General features: G+C 39.4%; 1 protein-coding gene across 7 annotated transcripts in view; it reads left to right on the forward strand.

Annotated features, from left to right (window-relative positions):
* sgcd (sarcoglycan, delta (dystrophin-associated glycoprotein)) overlaps positions 1–22,801 on the forward strand; it is a 598,968-nt gene that overhangs the window by 173,068 nt on the left and 403,099 nt on the right. For 2 of the 7 annotated variants that reach the window (XM_085173724.1, XM_085173725.1), the window contains exon 1: positions 10,670–11,597. The exons of 3 other annotated variants lie outside the window; for them this stretch is intronic. The gene's annotated coding sequence lies outside the window, so the exon portion shown is untranslated. Of the gene's footprint in view, positions 1–2,129; positions 5,451–10,669; positions 11,598–22,801 lie in introns of those variants that run through there. 2 more of the 7 variants (XM_085173726.1, XM_085173730.1) reach the window with 2 other exon arrangements.

Here is a 22,801-nt window from a genome sequence, read left to right on the forward strand (position 1 = left end):
GGTAATTTATCCTTTTAAATCAGGTGTGATGGATCAAGGACACATCTAAAACCTGCAGGGACACCGGCCCCCGTGGACTGGGATTGGGGACCCCTGGTTTAGATACTCTCATCATGAGCATGAATCTAATTGCACATTTGAGCTTTTAATGATCGATTTGAGTTGTTCTTTCCAGAGTGAAATGGCTGTGCAGCACATCTTTAATGACTGTGGTGCACAAGTTTGAATTTATCTTTATTTATATTTATTTATTTTCTTTAATCTACACTAAGTCAAAAGTATACATACAGATTCAACTACACACACACACACTAAGGCCTAGTAACTTCTCATTAGAACTAGTAATTGATTACAGCTTGTAGTTTTTCTTTTACTGCATGAAAAGAACTGGTTTGACTGCATTCCTTAGACTGACCAGTACTAAGAAGCCCAAAGAACTCAGAAGATGTAAGAATAAGTGTCTTGGAGACACTTCTAAATAACTTCAGATTTCAGGATTATCATTTTTAAACACTGTATGTTGCTGCGAGTCAGTGAGACGTGTCACTCCCAGAGTCTGGAAGAAAGACCTAAACTGTCGCCTTCAGATGAGGGAAAATTGGTCAGAAAGATCAAGAGCAACCCAGGAACCACCAAGGCTCAACACTGCACAGAACCAGAGGCTCCTGAAAGCACAGTATCACTGAGCACAGTGAAGTGAATTTTAAATTACCTTGAACTAAGAATGTGCCAACCAAGAAAGAATCCCCTGCTCCAAATACAACACCTTCAACCTGGACAGCTGCCCACATAAAGACGTTTTATGGTCAGACGAGACAAAGGCTGAGCTAGCTGGGCACAGAGTAAAGGTGAGGCTCCCAAACATAAGAACACCACAACAGCTCAGTCGTGCTCTTGTTTTTTCTTCAAGTCGTTAAAGACGTTAAAGTGGTCACATGAAACTTTTGACCACAGCTGTCTACAGTATCGTCCTCAGTGTTACAGTCGGATTCAGTCCATCTCTTTAGGTTCGAGCTGAGCTTTCCAAGATGTGAAGAGTTTGATTTAAACAGAAAACTGTGACATTTGACCCTTTAGGTGTTCAAACCTGAAACTGAAACTTTTCTTAGTGTATTTCTACTTGTTTCATTTTACACTCAAATGATATAAATATGGGCTCAGATGAGGACTCAGAGGTCAGTCTGTGACAAAGAAGAACGTGAAGAAATTGGCCATCCTTTATTTTTAACTCTTATAAATAAAAATAATAGCATAATAAGTCTAAGCCCTGACCTGTTTGTGATATCTCGTGTTATAATCTCTCAGATGGATTCAGTGCTTTGATGTAATTGTGATTTGTTGAGTGACACAAAGACCTCAAACCCCTTTTTTTTAAGCAGGTGAGTGTTATACATTGTTCTGACCCTTTGGCTACAGAGACAAGTGGTTATTATGGTGCAGAGAAAATCCTTGCCTCATGATCAGCTGAGTGTGAGAGGCACAGATTGATGCTCGCAGGGTCTGGAGCGTTTGCTGTGTCAGTGTTCAATCAATACAATCTTTGCCAATCTGAGGAAAGGGAAGGCCGTGAGTTAGCAAAAAGGTACTCGGTACGCTGTGTTCTCTTGGATCCTGTACTACACACTTTCTGTGGTAGTTAAATGATGATCAATTCATTTGAACTTGCACCTTCCAAGTAAAATAATCAGTTTATCAAATCCTGTGCTTCCCTCAACACCTTCGATGTTACTCGAACCACATTTTAAATGTTGTCAGTGCAGATACATCCGTTCACTGCTTGCCATTAAAATGGTCCACCTTTCCTGCCCTTTAATAAGATTTTTTTGATTAACTTACAGTAGAAATGAACAATAGAATGACTTTGACCTGAATAAGCATTAACATTGATATTTATTTCAATGAGCTCTGCCTTCTTTGTCCTTTTGAGGGCAATCAGTGCTTTCTAATGGCTGATTGGTCATTCTGTGGCATATTTTCCCATAAACCAAGTAGTTTAAGCTACTACACCTGAGATATGCTTTAACTCAACTCAACTCTATTTTTCTTCTATATCAGCATCCAAAAAAAGGAGAAATAGTCCTTGAGCTTAACACAAAAGAAGCCTTTTCATCACTCAGAACCTATTTTTGTCAGCAGCATTGCATAACTTGCTTCTTTGCTTCTGACATTTTGAAACTCAGGCAGGAGGGTGAAATGATGGTTAGCACTGTTGCCTCGAAGCAAGAAGGCCCTGAGTGAACGTTGCATGTTCTCTCTGTGTAGTCACACTCCCTGCCTCCCACAGGTTGAGTTAATTAGTGAATCCATAGGTGTGAAAGGGAGAGTGAATGGTTGTCTGTCTCTCTGTGTCAGCCCTGTGACAGGCTGGTGACCTCTCAAGGGTGTACCCCACCCTACGCTCCATGGCAGCTGGGATAGCCTCCATCCCTCCTGTGACCCTGAACTGGATAGGCAGAAGGAAGTAAATGCATGGACTTTTTGTCTCATACTTGCCAATATCAGCTTATATTGCAGATTGTAAAGCTGTGGGAATGAAGTGGAGAGACAAAAGGTGACTAAGTGGTTCATCTACCCCTCTCAAAAGCGGTTGTCTTAAGCAGCATATTTGTAATGCTGATAATAAATAAGCAGTGTCTAAACAGAGACCTGTTTTCTTCATTCTTTACCCTATTTTAGGTTTTTATTTTTTCCCCTCAGCAACCAAGCATTTGTCTTCCAGTCTGGAAATAGGCATAATGAATAATTTAATCCCCGCAGGTCTGTATCATGCGAAGAGATATATTTAATACATGATGGATATTAATGTTAATAGTGCTAAGCATATTTGAATCCAATAAAGTCGGTGACAATGCAATCTCCTTCAAATTTATTGCGCACATGCAGCACACAAATATGTCCTGTGTTTTTTCTGAAATCAGCAGCGTGCTCATTCAGTAATTTTCAGCATATTGGTTTGTGACAAATGGCTCACTTGGAGTCAAAAGCGGAATGGAAAGCATTTGTAAACAGCCAGTAGCATTTTTCAGCATTTATTGCTCAGACATTAATCTTCCTCCATGTTAGCGGGGGTATTCTAACTGTTAGGTATTCCATGTGGTTTTTGTTTAAGTTAAAAAATTTACACACATGAATCTGAATGATGTTGGATTTGGATGATAGTTCGCCGTGGCATACGGTCAGCTAACCGTCCGCCATCGTCTGCTCTGGAGACATGTAAGAGACTATTTTCTTAGGTGTCTGCAGGGTTATTGTTTACCTAGATTGTATTGTGAGATATTGTTCTAAAATTTGAAAGCATTTACACAGGACTCTATGCAATCCTGTGAAAAACTAAGTACACCCCATGAATCAGTAGCTTGGACCGCCGCCTTTAGCAGCAATAACTTGAAGTAATGGTTTTCTGTGTGACTTTATCGCAATTTCAGTTCACTCTTCTTTACAACTTTGCTTCAGTTCATCAAGGTTGCTGGGCATTTCTTTATACTGACTCTGAACCACTGTGATTCTTTTATTTTTAAGCTTTTTCAGCCATTCTGTTGTAGATCTGCTGCTGTGCTTGGAATCATGGTCCTACCAATTTCAGCAAAGCTTTAGGTGTCAGAAGGCCTCACAATAATTTACAGAGGAGTTTGTGGTCGACTCAATGACTGCAAGATGCCCAGGTCCTGTGGCTGTGAAATAAACCCAAATCATCACTCGTCCACCACCCTGCTGACAAGTCGGTATGAGATGTTTGTGATGATTTGCTGTTTGGTTTTCATCACACGTGGCACTATGCCAAACATCTCCACTTTGGTCTCGTCTGAGGACGTTGTTTGTTGTTTGTTGAGTTTTGCTGCAAACCTCAGCCCTGCTGTTGTTTTTAGAGAGAAGAGGCTTTCTTTCTCCCAGCAGCTTTTCCAAACAAACCATGCACAGTCCGAACTTGGGGTGAGTTGGAGGGTTAATGAGTTATTGTGTTAACAGACATCCGAGTGCTCCAGACCAGCACACTGTTAAAACGTATCCTTTTATAGATGTACTAAGTAGTATTTAGTTTTTGACAGGACTGCATATAATCCTGTAAAAACTTTGATTGGCATGTCTGTATTCTCAAACAGTACATAAATACTGTAATGTGTATTACTGGGGTAAAGCATATGAACTATTAAAAATCTAGTGCTAGTGAAAAGTTTGGATACACTCACTGATTTGGGTTTTTTGTTGTTTTAATTAAATTTTCCGAATGCTTTTCTTTCTCTTTACAGAGCATAGTGGTCCTACAGGAATTTAGCAAACTAAAGAGGCACAACAACAGCACTTCTGATAAATTTATCAGTCCAGTTGTATCTGCATTATTTTCCCCTAAACGGTACATTTTCTCAGTTTAAGCATTTTATGTTTTTTATATATTTTACTGTTAATAAAATATGGTTTTATAAGATTTGCAGATTATTGCATTCCTAAAAATGTAAATGTAAAATCTGACTGAAGTATTTCAGCACCACAGACAGCGACTTCAGACCGCCATTCGTTTAGGTCACATATGTCAAAATCAAGGCCCGCGGGCCATATCCGGCCCAGCGTACATTTATATAGATAATTTTATATAGATTTATTATTATTGTTATGCATGGCCCGGCCATGAGGTGCTAATAACACACAAACTACAGATCCCATAATGCAGCGCTGCAGCCTCCTTGCCGAACGCTCGGCTACCTGGGAACATTCCCGCGTCAATTAAGTCAAACTTCTGTTAGCTAGCAGCTCACAATGGCGACGGGAAAAGTTGATTCTGAAAACCGGCGGCGGGAGGCTGAATATATGTTTACAAACATTGCTGGTAAACCCATATTTGTGGAGCTAATGTGGCTGTAATTAATGGATTTAATTTAAGAGGCACTACGAGACAAAACATCAACTGAAAAACCGAAATGCAGAAACTACAGAAGGTAGACGAGCTAAAGAAGAATCCGACATTTCAGCAGACTTTTTACACCAGAGCAAAATCACAAAGTGAAGCTGTTGTGGAAGCTAGTTTTATTGTAGCAGAGGAGCCAAATCAGCCCGGCTATTTACCGAGGGAGAGTTTCTGAAGAGCTGCATGACGAAGCTGTGCGACGTCTTGTGTCCAGACAAAACGCAGATTTTGGCAAATGTGAGCCTGAGGAGAAATACGATTGCTGATCGGGTTTGTGAGATGGCCACTGATTTAAGAACACAGTTGTGTGAAAGAAGCAAAAACTTCATTGCATACTCTCATGCTGTGGATGAAAGTACAGACATGATGGACATTGCACAGCTGACCATCTTCATCAGTGGAGTGTAAATATTGGGAATTAAATCGATGCACGGGACAACGACAGGAAAAGACATGTAACCGACATGAAACTGCCCTGGGACAACAGATGGAGCGCTGGTGTTGTGCAGGATGTAGGATCTAGTAAAGATGCAGGAGGAGAACTGTACCGGTGAGTTATCAGCAGATCACTGCATCACACACCAGGAAACGCTGTGTGGTAAAGTCCTAAAAATGGAGCATGTTATGATCACTGTAAATTTTATCTGTGCTAAAAGTTTAAATCACCGTCAATTTCAGTCTTTTATATGGGAAATAGATTCAGAGTTATCATACAGAGGTCCGTTGGCTGAGTTGGGGAAAAGTTCTCAACAGAGTTGTTGAGCTCATCAAGGAAATTGGTCAGTTCATGAACGTGGCATTTATGATGCGGTGAAGGCATTTCAAGTGAAGCTGTCACAAATGCATCAGTGCAACCTGCCTCACTTCCCCTGTTGCCAAGTAATGTTGAACAAAGTCGGGGCACTTTGCTCGTCTACATGCGGCTCCAACCTTGTGTGTGCTGTCAGTTATTTTTTTTCTGGGGTTTTGGCAGCATGTTCATATTTCTAACTTGCATAATAGAATAGAATAGAATAGCCTTTATTGTCATTGTACAAAGTACAACGAAATTGGAGTGCCACTCCCTTGGTGCAAAATGCAATAATAAATATAAATGTAAAATATAAAAAGTACAATAAAACAACCGAAGTACTCAGATAATAATAAGTACAATATATACAGGATAGCAGCATAATATAATGATAGTATGAATAGCAGCATAATATAGTGACAATGGCAAGTATGGTATAGTTAAGCAGGTTTAATTGTTTTGTGCTTATTTACTATGGCGATAGCTCTGGGAAAGAAGCTATCAAGGGTTTTTTTGACAGGATATATTTTTATGGAGAGCAAAATATTTAAAGTTAAAGTTTATTTTTTTTCTGGAATAATATTCCTGTCTGTTTTTATTCATATTTATGTTTAAAAACATTGTTTTAGTGTGTTAAAAAAATGTTTATCTTGTTTGGCCCCGACCTAAAGTGTGCCTTGAATTTTGCCCCCGTGAAACTGAGTTTGATACCCCTGGTTTAGGCGGATGTGTTGGCTATGGTTTGATTATCATTGGGGAAAAGCAGTGCACATTTTCAGAGCTACATTGGCTGTGTACAGAAATTGACAGTATCTTTTTTCCCGTTTACCTCACAGTTGAGTGAAATGGATATATGAAATTGTAAAATTCTAATCCTGATCTAATCCCTTCATGCTTGTCTTGGCTTGCTCCAGACTATCTCAAAAACAGGGGTGGACAGTGCCCCATTTACAGTGTCCAACATTCTAACACAGACTGCAATTATAACCACGGTGCTGCACAAAGAATGTTCTGGCATTCACACCCTTGTTTTTGTAGAAAAAAAACCCCTAACACAGTAGTAGATGATTTTGCAGACATCTGCAGCTGTGAATCTTTTTCTGTTTGAGAATCAAAATGAAAGTGAGAGGAGCTTTGCCTTGGTGACACGCTGTAAAGGGGCTTTTTTATGCTTTATCACAATGGGCTCGTATAGAAAGTGGATTATTGCACCTGGCTGCTTGTAATGTCATGCTGTCCTCCAGGACCACCAGTACTCAGGAATCCTATAATACCAGCAGCTAAGACCCTAGTGGGACCCTGACAAATCCACAGGCTTACACTGCTGCCTTTGAAGGGATAGAAATCACGACGTCACTGCTGGAGCAAGATTGTCAGTGGGAGCCACTGCACAGGGCTCCAGTAATGTATTTATCCTGGAGCTCACCTGGATTATTACTGCACGCTGCTACTTCTTAAAAGTTACACATTAGTTTTGATACTGTGGAAGCTAACTCTGTCTGACACTTGATGCAGGTGAAGAAAAAGCCTGACGACTCGGGTCTTTTTCCATTTATGTGTTGGAACTTGATAGACATTTCACTTTGTAAGGTTTTGACCTTCATACTCTAGAATTCTTGAACTTTTCTCAGTGCACAGAATACTTTGTTCTTACACCTTCAAGCTGAAATAACAAAATGTAACTTTGTGTCTGCTGAATGACAACATGGTTGGAGTCCATTTGTCAGTTCTGCTTGGGATGATATCCATAAGACAAGAGTTTTTTAAGTACCAAGGAGAGGTGTTTCAGTGCTTCCTGTATTGCCTCTTAGCAGACAGTAAGGCAAGGCAAGGCAAGTTTATTTGTATAGCACAATTCAACAACAAGGTGATTCAAAGTGCTTTACAGAGACATTAGAAACAAAAACAAATAAAAAGCATGATTTAAAATTGATTAAAACTAACTAACTAATTAACAAACAAACAAACAAAACAGTATATAAAATCAAAACAGATAAAATCAGAACAGTAGATAAAATCAGTAGTTAAAATGTAAGTTTTGAAATTTAAGCTTAAAAGTGTGGATTTGGTGTTTTATTTAAATGCAGCTGAGAACAGGTGAGTCTTCAACCTGGATTTAAATAAACTGAGTGTTTCAGCTGATCTGAGGCTTTCTGGGAGTTTGTTCCAGATATAAGGAGCATAAAAGCTGAATGCAGCTTCTCCGTGTCTGGTTCTGACTCTGGGAACTGATAAAAGACCGGATCCAGATGACCTGAGGGATCTGGAAGGTTCATACTGGGTCAGGAGGTCACTGATGTATTTTGGTCCTAAACCATTCAGAGCTTTATAGACCAGCATCAGAACTTTAAAGTCTATCCTCTGACAGACAGGCAGCCAGTGTAAAGACCTCAGAGCTGGACTGATGTGGTCCACTTTTTTGGTCTTAACAGTACACAGTACACTGGACCATCCTTTATGAAAGGAACCTGGAGACAAAGGTATCCCACAATTTAAAGCCACATATCTGGTAGGGGTGGAAAAAAATCGATACTGTGTAGTATGGTGATATTTTGTTTGCTAATAATGTATGGATACAGGGACAGCAGAAATCGATATTTTGTTACAAAAAGGTTTTTGTGCTCTGACTTCAGAGCATGTTGATCCTTTTTCTGAGCAAGAATCCTGACATTCCTTCACTGTCCAAATGTGTTTAACTTGTTTTTGGCAGCAATAAACATGACAGTTTACTTATTTTAATTTAAGACATGTTTTATTTTAATTAAGTTTAAAACTTTTTTATTTAATGTAAAATTATATTTTGTTTTAATTTACTTTCAAATTCTTCAGTTGCTGAAGGGGCTGCATAGTTTTCATAAACTGCATAGTTCAGAATAGCTATAATTGTACCAGATGGTTGATTCAGTTAAGTTGGACTAGACTGTAATACAAACCGTTCAGTTTGTCAACAATAAAACTGAAATGAGAGAAAGACTGAGTGTGAGACTTTGATATTAGATAAAATGAATATTGATAAAGTTTACCTTTATGTACAGAATCTGAATATCGCAAAATATTTTAAAAATGCAATAATATCGTATCGTGGGATGTATGGTGATTCCCACCTCTAATATCTGGCTTCGCTTGGAAATCACTGAAAAGTGATGCAAACCCTTCTGTGCATTACTGCTGTTTTCCAGCCTGTGCCTTGACTTGGGAAGTTACTGTCATCTGTTTGTATGAAGTTGTCTGCTTTTGTGAAATGACTTGTAACATGGGTTCTGTTTAACTCATTTAAAATGATCAAAATGAATCAATTTTGGATCAATTTTACTTCAGGGATTTTGACAGCATCAAAAAAATGCAAACTGGATCATCTGGAATCTTTTCCTAAGGCCTTTTTGATTTCCCCTTCACATCTTTCCTTGATGGAAATGGGCTGGTTCTTATATAGCGTGTGCTTTCAATCTAACATTCACAGCCTGATGGATGCATCAGAGAGCAACTTTGGGTTCAGAATCTTGCCCAAGGATACTTTGGCATGCAGACTGGAGCAGCCAGAAATCAGCCTTCCAATAAGTAAACGACCTACTCTACCTCCTGAGCTACAGCCGTGTCAACGGAGATTGAAGAAAAGGGATTAGGAAAAGATGTGGGGGGTGATCGACCCAATCCATGCCACCTTAGGCATACGTGTTCAAGATGTCAGGAACAAGAGTACACAAGTGGAAACACATTTTTAACGCATTCCTGTCATTTAAGATAAGATAAGATAAAACTTTATTAATCCCTCGGGTGGGTTCCTCTGGGAAATTCGGTTTCCAAAAGCACAGCACCGACAGAAGTTACAGAGCGTGAGCAGAATATTTTATATATATATATATATATATATATATATATATACACACACACACACACATATATAAATACAGAGACATATATAAATAAAATATACGAAGGGGATAAATAGAATAAATAGGAATAAAAATACAAGTGAATTGCACATTTAAAGTATTGAGGTCTATTGCACCGTTGACTATTAACAAAAGTATTGCACAACAGGTGTTGCACAGTGAAGTGAAGAGGCACTACAGCTTAGTTGTTCCCCCCTCCTTTGTCCTCCTGTCTCCCCTCCCTCTCCCCTCCAGAGAGGAGTTAAACAGTTTGATGGCGTGTGGGACAAAGGAGTTTTTAAGTCTGTTGGTTCTTGTCTTTGGGAGAAGCAACCTGTCACTGAACAGACTCTTCTGGTTGTTTATGGCCGTGTGCAGAGGATTTGTGACATTAAATGCCACTGCAATGTCAGGTGGTGTTAAGAAGTTGTAGTCTTCAATTAATTCTCATCCAAATAGAGCCATAGATGCTCAAACACACTGCTGTGGCAAAATTACAAACAAAACCTCTTTTAAAAAGCAGTAACAGGATGGCAGAGTAGTGAGTCTACCAGTGGTAGTTTGTGTCGCATTTTGGGAACTTGATTGATGTATAGACACAATTAATTATTGTTTAGTTCAGTTCTGGTTTTAAGAACAGAGAGCACTGCCCGCTCACACTATGGCTGCTTGTCTAGTGCAAGGTGGGCTGCTGTAAACCATTCCCTGCTTTCTCCTCTATCAGACTCTGAATGCGACCAAATCAAAGCTGCGTTTCAAAACACTTAAAATTAACAGTGACTCTGAATTTAAGTGTTTTCTGAGGCCGTGAATGAAGTTGATAATTGATAACGTCTACTCTTTTGTAATTCTGCTACAAAAGCTTCTAGCTTCTAGGGGTGGGGGAAAAATCGATACTGTGTAGCATGGTGATATTTTGTTTGCTAATAATGTATCGATACAGGGACAACAGAAATCGATATTTTGTTACAAAAAAGGTTTTTGTGCTCTGACTTCAGAGCATGTTGATCCTTTTTCTGAGCAAGAATCCTGACATTTCTTCACTGTCCAAATGTGTTTAACTTGTTTTATGGCAGCAATAAACATGACAGTTTACTTATTTTAATTTAAAACATGTTTTATTTTAATTAAGTTTAAAACTTTTTTTATTTAATGTAAAATTATATTTTGTTTTAATTTACTTTCAAATTCTTCAGTTGCTGAAGGGGCTGCATAGTTTTCATAAACTGCATAGTTCAGAATAGCTATAATTGTACCAGATGGTTGATTCAGTTAAGTTGGACTAGACTGTAATACAAACCGTTCAGTTTGTCAACAATCAAACTGAAATGAGAGAAAGACTGAGTGTGAGACTTTGATATTAGATAAAATGAATATTGATAAAGTTTACCTTTATGTACAGAATCTGAATATCGCAAAATATTTTTAAAAATCGCGATAATATCGTATCGTGCGTTAAGTATCGTGATAATATCGTATCGTGGGATGTATGGTGATTCCCACCTCTACTAGCTTCTAGAGAGAAAACACTTGTACGGCTTAACTGTTCAGATTGTCCATGTGGTAAATATCGTCTGTGGTTTAGACACCCGACAGACGTGTTTGATGTCCTGAGAATGAGAACCGGATGGGAACGTTTCACACATTTCTGTGAGAGCAGGTTGGTTTCTGCTGGTATCTCTCTTTGTGTGCGTTGGTGTTTCACTCCAGTGTACCTGAACGGACTCTTGGAACGTTATAGCTTAGAGAAGGAACTTCTCGACAAACCAGACGACAGCCTTTGTTTATTAGAAACTTTCAAAGAGTTTCAATTTCCCCCAACAGACTGTAGTATGAATTATTACTTTGCTATATTCAGCACTGTGGTGCCATGCTGCTGGTATTCACTTGTATTTTTATGTTTCATTTTACAGCTCTATCAGTTCTGCATTAGGATTTCGAGTCGTTTGCCAGGAAGCACTCTTTCTGCAACAGGCGAGAAAATTAGATAGTGGAGAAGGATTTCTTTTTTGACAGTATATCCACTCATTAGCAGGTAAAGCCACACTCCCTCGCCTTTTTTCTTCATTCATTGTCTCCCAAATTTCCCAGAATGTCTCTCTACTTTCCACTTCCCCTCCACAACCACTTAATCTATTTCTCTCTCTATCAGCAGAGCTCTCTGTTCTCTTTCCCTCTAATTTTTGTCAGGAGTTCCACTTGCAGCTACTTTTCAATTCAGCGCACACACCCCTTTTGCCCCCTATACAAATGAATGAGCAGGCCGGAAAAGAGGCAAACAAACGGACAAATAAATACAAGGGAAATGATATAACAAGATGTAATTCATCAACACACAATCAAGAATGGGGGGAAGCAGGCAAAGTCAAACCCAAAGTCAATCTTCAAAAGCTATAAGAAAGCATAAGCTGTAGAGAAAGGGAAGAACTGGACAAAGGGGCATTTCCCAAACACATTTGCATGAATTATGGGACTAAAATTGAGAATGCAACAATTGTTAGTCTCTATTAGATGCTCTGTCTCCTCTCTCATCATCTTGGGACAACACATTCAAGGACAGCAGAGTGTCTTTACTGAGGCTGGCCGCACTGAGAGAGCATCTCCTACTGTGGGTCTGCTCACCCGTGGGTGCTGGCATTAATCTCGATCACTTCTTTCAGCACAAAGACCTTCCCAGTGAACCCCAAGCCCACTGGTTTACCGCCCAAACCACAAATTCCTGCCAGCCCGGCTTCCCGGGGGCTCCGTGCCCTTACTTCCCGGCCCGGAGCCTCGGCACTTGGCTGGAGTATCGCATACTCATGGGTGAGGAAGCCAATTGTTGTTGTTGGTGGTGAGGCATGTAATGCTGTTATCACGGCCTCTTAACTTCCTTCAGAGTCCCAAGGTTGCTCTCTAGGCGTGACTTTCAGACAACTTTGAACCACAGCAGAGGAGGGGATGTCTTTGACGGTGGTGGGGATGTTGATGGAATGAACATGCCATCACGGAGGTGTTGGAATCGCTAGTCGTTGCTTTGTGTTCACGCAAGGCCCTCAGTCAGACAAGGCGTGAGGACAGACGGGTGATATTATATTAGCGCTCGAGGCGACTGTTATTCTGCAGGCCTCTCCTGCATCTTTACGACTCTCTCCTGTCCTTTGGGAAGCTTTCAGCTTCAATTGTTTTCTTTCTTCATATAACAAATATTATCTGGTGTTTGTATATATGTGAGATCTTACATTTCATTGAATTAAAGCGCGCTTATGGTCATATAATTATATTTGTGGTCTCCGATAGAGTAGCTATGTGTGATTTACAGCTTCAACTAATCTTTGTCTCACACTGACTGCTCAATGCATCATTTGTGTGAAACAAGCTGTTAGGATCATCCCCCAATCCTCGGATTGCATATTTCTTTATTTCTTAGAGTGCCTCTATTATGAGTGTGATTGGACCATGTGAGCAGCAGTCATGCATCACCATTGTGGTCCAAACAACACATTTTTTGTAATACAGAGCCCCACAGTGTGTTTGTGCTTGTTGAACTGCCCATCCCCTTTTTGTGTGCATGTGTGCGTCTATTTAGAGGCACGATCTGATATCCTCGTGTTGGTGTTGTTCCCAGATCGTCATACTAAAGGTTGTTCCAGAATGTTGTGATGTCATACTTTTGCGACTTCGGGAAAAAACGGTGTAAAACAAAAAACTGTACTTAAGCTGCGAGAAACCGCCTTTGTCCGCCGATCAACGGACCCTAACCCTTTAACCCTTTAAGACCTACCATAGAACCAAGTCCGCCAGAGCTTATATTATATTTTTACATGCTGTGGAGCCATTTTTGGGAGCATTTCAAGTTGCTATACATCAATACAACCATTACAGCCTAGATTTTAATAATATGTCTGCATTAGGTGAATAGTAATTACATAAATTGCAAAAAAGTGCAATAAACTACAAAAAAATGTAAAATCGTTTTTGTTTTTTTAACATATATTTCTAGTTAGAGAAATTTCAGAGGCTTATCCCTCAAAACTGTAAATACAAAAAAGTTGCACAAAATAGTTTCCCACCACAGGAAATTTATTTTGAGTGTCTTCATAGTTTTATTTTTGAAATACACCAATTTTTATATACTGCAGGAAAAACGAAAATAAATATTATTGTGCAAATTTGCAAAAAAGCAGCATATGCATCAAAATAAACTATTTCCAGCAGTGCAATATGAGTCCTAAGCATCCCAGAAACGACACAGAAAGTTATAAAGTCAAACATAACTTTTAAAAACACCAGTATAGGCTCATGAGGCCCGGATGGTAAAAAACTACATTTCCCGCGAAAATGACGTCACTTCCGGTTTCGGGCAGGTCATGGCGGACATGCGAAAGTTCGCGCTGACGTCTAATCCAATGTAGGAAGTGTTATGAACAGCTGATCGGATCGGCAAAGCGTGTTTCTGGAATATTATGTTTTTGTTGCTGCAAGCGCTTTTTATGCAGTTTTTGCAAAGCTATATGTGGAAGGAAACTGTGACCGAGGACAAGCTGATGGCATAAGATGTAAGTACAACTCCTCCGGTTTCATATGCAAAAAAAATTATTGCGCTAGCTCACGTGGTTGCAGAGCTACCGGGATTTAAAAATAGTTACGCAAAACAGAGCGTGCTGCTCTGACCGGCTTTAAAGGGTTAATAAACGCTAAGCAGAATTGATATTGTCCTTGCAACATTGGAATTTCATAAATGCACGAATGGGTTGGTGCGCAAAAGAATAACGTCACAATAATGTGATTGGTCACTTGCAATGTTGAACCTGGAACAACATTTTCATGATGATCTGGGAACAACACCAACACGACGATATCAGATCATCCCTATTTAGAGTGTGTAGAAAACGGATATTTTCCACCAATAATCTGTATTCATTTATTATTTTGCTGGATGATCACAACTTCAAACCTCTTTTTTTTCTTTAAAAACATCCATGTCCTCTAGTAATACACGGCAACACAAAAAAGACACATGGAAAGACTGTGTTACCGTCTGCATGTGGCCATGAATCTTAAGATTTATTCTAGAAATTAGCTGCGCAGCATGGTCACAGAATTAAACACGAGCATCCATACGGTACGCATTCTGTGCCTTGGTAGTAAATGGTCTAAGAGTCGAGTGCATGGGGTGTAAAAGATGATGAATGTACACTCGCAGCCTAAAGTCATACAAAAGACAAAAGTACAAAGCGCGAAAGGGCAAAGGAAAAAAGATCACATAAAAACTGCCTCGTCACCACCGCCACCAACACGAGCACCAGCAGCATCCCCGGCACCATCTGTGTGAGTAATTATTAAAGCACAGCTGGGCAGCTATCACTGAGCAAACATGGCAGAGGCGAGGAAGTTGGTCCAGGTGTGACAGCCGGGGACACCTGAACCAAACAACACTCGGATGTGCGTTCACTCGAGCTCCAAGGATTCGGCTCTCGTTAATGTTCGTGGCTGTGTGTCTTTGCGAGCGCTAGCAGCGTGGTGTGGCGCTATGATTGGGGAGAGTCCAGAAATGTTTCCTGTGCAAATGTTTTCTTACAATTCAAACAGAGGAATAATTCATAAATGAGCACCAGGCTGTAGTGTAGACCAAGCCCAAACAAACACAGAGGAGAGTGTGAGTAGGGTTGTATTAATACCCACTTGTAATGCATTGCAATCCAGGTTCTACATTTTTGAAACGGCAATGTTTGTGTGTTTTGTTGGAGCGAACCCTAATGGAATTTGTTCTCGGGCAGACCTGCCATCCAGCTACTTTTTGTTGGATATCATTGTGGTGCAGAGCCGAGTGCAGGAGAGAGCATTATGAATGCAGGAGAGAATTTTAAAAGAGGTGGCAGAAGGTGTTGGCAGGCTGGTGTGGGATGGATTCAACAAAAGACGTATAAACATCAAACCAGTGTTCATACAAAGAAACACTTTTGTATACTTGGAAAAAAGTCTCAAATGATGAAGAAGACTAAAAAACTTGCAGACTTTTGGCTTTTAATTGAAGAAAAACACATTTTACTAAGTGAAGTGGCTACAGTGCAATACTTTTTTTATATATAGCTACTCAAAATAATCCATATTAGAGAGATTACTTTACATGACATTGGACAATTTGAGTATATAATAAGAAAAGTAAAATTAGTTTAAGTCGGTTGAAATGTAAACGTTTTGGCAAAGGGGTCATTGTGATTTAATATCTGTGGTGTGGGCATTTGAGTTGTTCATTGAATATAAACAAGCGAGCAGGGCCACCAATAAAATCCACAAGATGACCTTTACAGAGCAGCTGTGTGCAGAGAAACCCAGTAAATCATAAATGACAAAGCCCATCCCCTCCACATCGAGTCTCTGTGGCTTTCTTCTTCTCTGGTATGCAAGAATGCAGAGCTGTGACGAGGTGGTGTCGAGCAGAAATTTAGGGTCAGACCAACAATTTTCTTGCTTCCTCTGCAGTATATGTTCTGTCCTCTTCTGATTCATCAAGAGCAAATCAATGCGTTACTTGTAATACATAAACAAGAGAAATCTGAATTAACAATTTTGCTTATGGTACTATTGGGTGCTGAGAAGTAGAGATGGACCGATCCGATATTACGTATCGGTATCGCTCCGATACTGACGGAAATTACTGGATTGGATATCGGAGAGAAATAAAAAATGTAATCCGATCCATCAAATATCAAAGCACCTCACAAAACTTGCGACATGGCGTAACTCGGCTCATAACCGTAGCACGTCGCAGCAGTGAGCGTCACCTGATAGAGCGGCTGTGTGTATTTGTAGCCTTGGTACCAAACCAGCATTTCATCTCCGAGGAAGTTATCCCAGAAAGAAGTAAAGCAAGTGTGTAAGTTCATCTCTGAATGTTTGTAAAGCATTCCCACGTTAAGCTTAACAACTGATATATGGAGCGACTGCCTCTCTCTCTCCCCCTCCCTCTCCTGCTGCTACTTTAATCATGAAACTGATCAATGATCAGCTGATCGGCTTTTCTCTCTTGTTTGTTTTTGGCCCACTTCTCACCAGAAAGAGGAAACCAGCGGCTGAACAACAGCAGCACGTTTAAGCTTGATAAGCTGTTGTTAGAATTTATTTAATATTACTTTCTACACCAGGATCTTTTTCTACGCAGCTGACGGCTGTAACTGTGCAGGGGCGGATCTAGCAAAGTTTAGCCAGGGGGGCCGATAGGGCATGAACAGGGAAAAGGGGGCACAAAGAATTTAAAATGTCTAGCTTTTAATAAATAATTATCCGAATCTTACACCCAAAGTTTTAATCTGATGTAAAATCTATAGAAGTCCATTAATGTATATAGTAACTGTTAAGTCTAATATACCCTAGTAAGCTATAGTACTTTTTCCTTTGGGAAGATACCATCTGTGCAGTCTGCAGTTCTGTAGAAGAAAGATGTTGAATCTATTTAATTATTCTTAAAAAATAATTGATTTCTGTGCATTTTTTTTCCACACTGCATCAAATTAAAGTTGATTACGTCGATTAAGCATCATGAGGTGGAGGGTGGTTCCTTGCTGGGAGTTTTAGAGCCCTATTAGTTAGGTTGCTTACTCTTTAAAATACCAGAATAGGGAGGATGGTGCAGGTTAAGTTTATTAGATTGATCAGAGAGATTGATATTGCTGAACTATGAAATGTTTTGGGTGCAGTGTATTTTTTGCATAGAAAAGCTTTAGTGTTGTTGTTTTTTTTAACTTGAGTATGAACTTATACAAAAAGCAGCCCCATCTTTGTGGTCCTGGCCTCTGTAATTTTGAAAGACTATCTGGGCAGCCTACCTCAGAGTAGGGGAAAGATTATAGGCAGGGAGATGAAAGGATGGAAACTGGGAGACATGTCAGATGTGATGTTGCTGTAACAACTGTGGAGCCACTACTGGCCTCATTATCGCACAAATTTGGTCATCCATCAAGCCTGATGCCATTGATAAAGCCCCCCAGGGCAGACATTTTGACTTGTCAAGCAAAGGTGGAACTAATAACAGTGATGGCTGAATTCCATTTGACTATTTAAGATCAGGTGTCCTGTTATTACGCAAGCAGGCAATTAAAAAATGAGAAATTATGTTGCATTTCATCTGCATCGTCTTACAGCTGGACTTAAAGCAATAATGAGTAGTTTGACTTGTATAAAATCTTTTGAAATAATGTATATATTCACCTCAGAGCCTTGTTGTGGTTGCTCATTACTATGACACTGCATGCTATGAATATGATATGTCTGTTGAGCATTTTGCCTTTTTTTCCTACCCTTGGTGCGCTTCTGCATTTTCAGCAGGAATCATGGTAACCTCACTCAGTGCTCCTTCTTGCACAACGAAATCACAAAGCAACTAATTTCTATATAGTGTGGATCATTTACTGAGAGCCAGAAAGGTTCAGATATTTTAGGAGAGTTGCAGGTCATTGAATTGGAAAACAAAACTTAGCTAAAAGTAGTGCACAAATATAACTTCAAATAAATGATTTACTGAGTAGTCTTTGCTAACATTCTCATTTCCTGTGCCTCTCCCCAGAATCAAATAATACATAATTACAGCTAATAATAAGTGGACAACAAATCACAATTTTTAAATCGCAATGGATGATGATCTGATTAGTCGACTAATCGCAAAAATAATCGGTGACTAGTCGACTATCAAAATAATCGTTTGTGGCAGCCCTAGTTTCTGTCAAAGCTGCAGGTTCTCAGAGCATATGCTGCTGGTTCAGTGCTGTGTGCATCAGGTTTAAGCACTCGTGAGAATTGTCAAAAATGGATGGCATCATCATAACCTAGTGCAAAAGAACAGACACAGATAAAGCAAAACTATTTGGTAACCTACAATTACCAACACCAATTAAGACTTTGTGTGTATCTCTGAGACACCAGAGAGATCTGAAAAAATTGAGGTATTTGGTGGTTATGTGAACTTGAAGTCCTCATACCATGAAATAACCCAAAGAAAAAATGAATAGTTTGTCTTTACAACCCAACTTGAATCACACTGAGCAAATCAACCAGACATATCCTCTTTAAAGTAGGTAAAAAATAATATTGCAACATTAATAAAAGCACTAAATGATAGAGTGCGCTCTATGCATCCAAAACGTGAAAATCGCGTGTGCTTCTTCAGAGAGAACATTAATTTCTTCCTAAGAGACCAGCATCATGGAAAAAAACCCTCTTTAAGGTGGTAACATGCTCAGATGTGATGGGAGAGTCATGTTGGCTGCGAGCGTTCAGGCTCAGCAGGGAGACAGAGGCTCCATTGTAACGAGAGAGAGGCCTTTCTGTGCTGTGACTCAGATGAACACAGCAGTTGTTGGGGAAAAGGTCAGGGGATTTTGTTGATATTCTGCAGCCGTGTGCTTTTTGGCAGGACACTTGACGGCGCAGCGGGCACTCGAGCGTGAAATGATGTTGCTTCCTCCGGCCAGGAGGCGACGGCTCCCTTGCCACACAGCATATGCAGGACGCCATAAATCCTACAGTGTAAATAAAGACCTGCTTCGCTCCACCACGTCTCACTCCTTCTGTGTCCCTTTTTAAAGAAAAAAAGAAAAAGTCTGGCTTTTCCCCATTTTCATTCTTCCTTGCTTTCATTTTTCTTTTTTGTGTTTACCCCTCACTATCTCCCCCCCCCCATTTTCACCAGTGATGGAGTGGTAAACAAAAAGGTGGCTGATCTATAACCTAACTGATCTTTTTTTTCCGCCAGAGATTTTAGGAAAACACTGATATAGTATTATTTGTAACTTCTATCTGTCTGTATTTTTTTTTTACTCTTCTTGTTTTTCTTTATAAGTTATTACACGAAACACGATCTTCATTTTCATCTGACTTTGCAGCAGTCAAATGCAGCTCCTGGCAGTTTATTAAGGAAACAAAAGGGGACGTAAATCTCATTTCGCCACAGTTTGACTTTATTAACTTCTCAGCAGGCACCGACACAGGTTTATCCTATGACAGATGTTTTGAAAGCTGCTTTAAGTGTTGCAACGCTACCCCCCGTCCTCAATGCATACACAACCAAACATGCGTTCTGTAATTACAGGCTGCCAAGCCTATACAGCTTTCAGGCCTACTAGGTATTTTGCTGTCACTTAAAAATGTCTTTATAGCAGACTCTACTTCCTTCTGCGTCCCACTAAAAGAGAAAATAAATATGTAGCAATACATTTAACTTGTAAAAGAAGGCAGTGCATTGGGCACTCTGTCACCTTTTTGTCATAACAACTTAAGTTAGGTGCAGAAACACTCATTCATAGTGGCGAGGCTCTCGGAAAATAAAGTGCGTTCTTGTACCTGAAGTGGTAGCGCAGTTTGTCACTCTGGCAGCATCATTTAAGGTGTTGCCATTTTACCATTGATTTGGGCCAACTTTTTTTGTACTGTTACTGAAGGTCTGGACTGGGTCTGGTAAATGGGCTGGTTCTTATATCGCACTTTTCTACACTACCGGACTAACTAGTGAGCTACCAGCCACACACATTAATGGCAGCCTTCCTTTAACCGTTTAAAACCGGTCAGAGCGGCACGCTCCGTTTTCCCTAACTATTTTTAAATCCCAGTAGCTCTGCAACCACGTGAGCTAGCGCAATAATTTTTTTTGCATATGAAACCGGAGGAGTTGTACTTACATCTTATGCCATCAGCTTGTCCTCGGTCACAGTTTCCTTCCACATATAGCTTTGCAAAAACTGCATAAAAAGCAGCAACAAAAACATAATATTCCAGAAACACGCTTTGCCAAACTGATCAGCTGTTCATAACACTTCCTATGTTGGATTAGACGTCAGCGCGAACTATTGCATGTCCGCCATGATCTGCCCGAAACTGGAAGTGATGTCATTTTCGCGGAAATGTAGTTTTTTACCATCAGTGCCTTGTAAGCCTATACTGGTGTTTTTAAAAGTTATGTTTGACTTTATGACTTTCTGTGTCGTTTCTGGGATGCTTAGGACTCATATTGCACTGCTGAACATAGTTTATTTTGATGCATATGCTGCTTTTTTGCAAATTTGCACAATAATATTTATTTTCGTTTTTCCTGCAGTATATAAAAATTGGTGTATTTCAAAAATAAAACTATGAAGACACTCAAAATAAATTTCCTGTGGTGGGAAACTATTTTGTGCAACTTTTTTGTATTTACAGTTTTGAGGGATAAGCCTCTTAAATTTCTCTAAATAGAAATATATGTTAAAAAAGCAAAAACGATTTTCAATTTTTTTGGAGTTTATTGCAATTTGTTGCAATTTATGTAATTACTATGCACTTAATACATACATATTATTAAACGTTAGGCTGTAATGGTTGTATTGGTGTATAGCAACTTGAAATGCTCCCAAAAATGGCTCCACAGCATGTAAAAATATAATATAAGCTCTGGCGGACTTGGTTCTAGGTCTTAAAGGGTGATTAATGATCTGTGCACTTGTCAAATTGCTACATTTTTACACTGGTAGCCAGAAAAATAGAGCCCAGTGATCTGTTACATTTATGAGCTAGAACAACCGTAAAAACATGTAAAAATTGTACGTAAGATAGCACTTTAAATAAAAAGATAATTTCCATAATTTAGCCTATAACTGCAGTTAGCCACCTAATGTAAGATCATGAAGTCTATTCTGATAAATCACTTCATAGATCAATTAAAACCATTCATAAGAGCTAAAGCTGGCCAACTCCCGCTACATTTGAAGAGAGGGGAAAAGAAAGTTGCCTGGCCAGGTCAACATTTCCTTTCCCAGCCATGAAAGATTTCGATCCCAAGAGGAAGTAGTATTCCCAACCAAAGTCACCAAGTTCCCCCAGAGTTTTTTCACCAACAGGACAGAATGAGCAGGAAAAAAATGCCTTATGAATCCAGCTTTTAGATTGCGGTTAATCGCCTCATACTTTGTATTTTCTAACCCAACTGCAGGTGTTCTGTTTGCTCACTAAGGAAGGAGGAACAGTCAGTTTGGGATTTATAACAAGATTGTTTTGTAAAGCTGCTGTTGCCCCCACTGCTACCTGTTCAAATAAATTAGACCTTTCTTCTAATAAACTTGCTTTATGAGTTTGCTAAAGGTATCAAGATCAATTAGCCCCTTATTTACATTATTAAGCTTCACTTCAAATCCTTTTAAGACCTTTATATTTGACGAGGAGAAAACCTGGAGCTGAGGGCGAACTTTCTGTCTTCAGACAAAAAAAGACTTTAGAAGTTCTAACCACAAAGATGGTGGCAAACGTCGGACTTCAGCTGTGTTGCCAACTCGTGATATGAACTTTAATTCATATTATTTGTTATGCACCATATGCTTTACCAGATCACATCATATTGTGTTTGTGGATGGGTAATGCAGAAACTCTGCTTTGCTGCCCTTGGCCTGTTTGCGGTGCAGTTTGCAAGTGACCGAGGCAGACGTTGGTCTATGTCCAGAGGGGAGGAATTAGCATTTCAGGCAAAGATTATTTGTCAAGGCCTCTGTATCTAGTTCCTGTTTCTTAATATCATTTCCATATCTTAACATTTAGGTAACCTTGAGACTTGCTTTGACATTAAAATGGAACCTTTTGTTGGGCTTGAGAGAGCTCATTACCTCGTTACCTAAATTAATAAAGGACGGCTCTAACATAGTAAACAGCTGTTTAAATAGTTCACAGTATGCAGCTATGACATATTGGGAATTTTCACTTTAATTTTGGTGGACTTTTGACTTTTTTTTTTCTCCTAAAGAGTCGATAGCTACTTTTAGAACCAACTTTGAATGTCATTCAGGAGTCTGCTCTGAAATGCTGGATCCTCCTGGGAAAGCTGTGTTCAGGAAATGTAGAGTAAAATAACACTGTGTGAATGTTTTTTTTCTTCAAAGCAGCTCACAAATACACCGACTACTCTTCAGTGTATAAACAGAAGTTTTGAAAAATCTAACCTTCGTTTGTAGCTCGATTCAACCTTTGAACAAAGCATCGCTTTTAAAATAGGACAACATCGAGTGTAAGCCTAATTGGATTCAAGGTGAAGCTCAGTAGCAATAATAATAATTTCTGAGGAGACACAGGTATTCACCAAATTGTTTTTTTCTAGCTTGAGGAAATTAAATCACCCTTATTAAATTATTGATTCAAAATATTAAAATGATTCAGTACAAGGTTATTAACCGATTAATAACCTTGTACTGAAAATATGCACCTAACTTAAGAGTTAAAGCGGTGTTGTCTGCACATAACAAAAAA

The sequence above is a fragment of the Neolamprologus multifasciatus genome, chromosome 10 (assembly GCF_963576455.1).
Source record: "Neolamprologus multifasciatus chromosome 10, fNeoMul1.2, whole genome shotgun sequence".
NCBI classification, from domain to species: Eukaryota; Metazoa; Chordata; class Actinopteri; order Cichliformes; family Cichlidae; genus Neolamprologus; species Neolamprologus multifasciatus.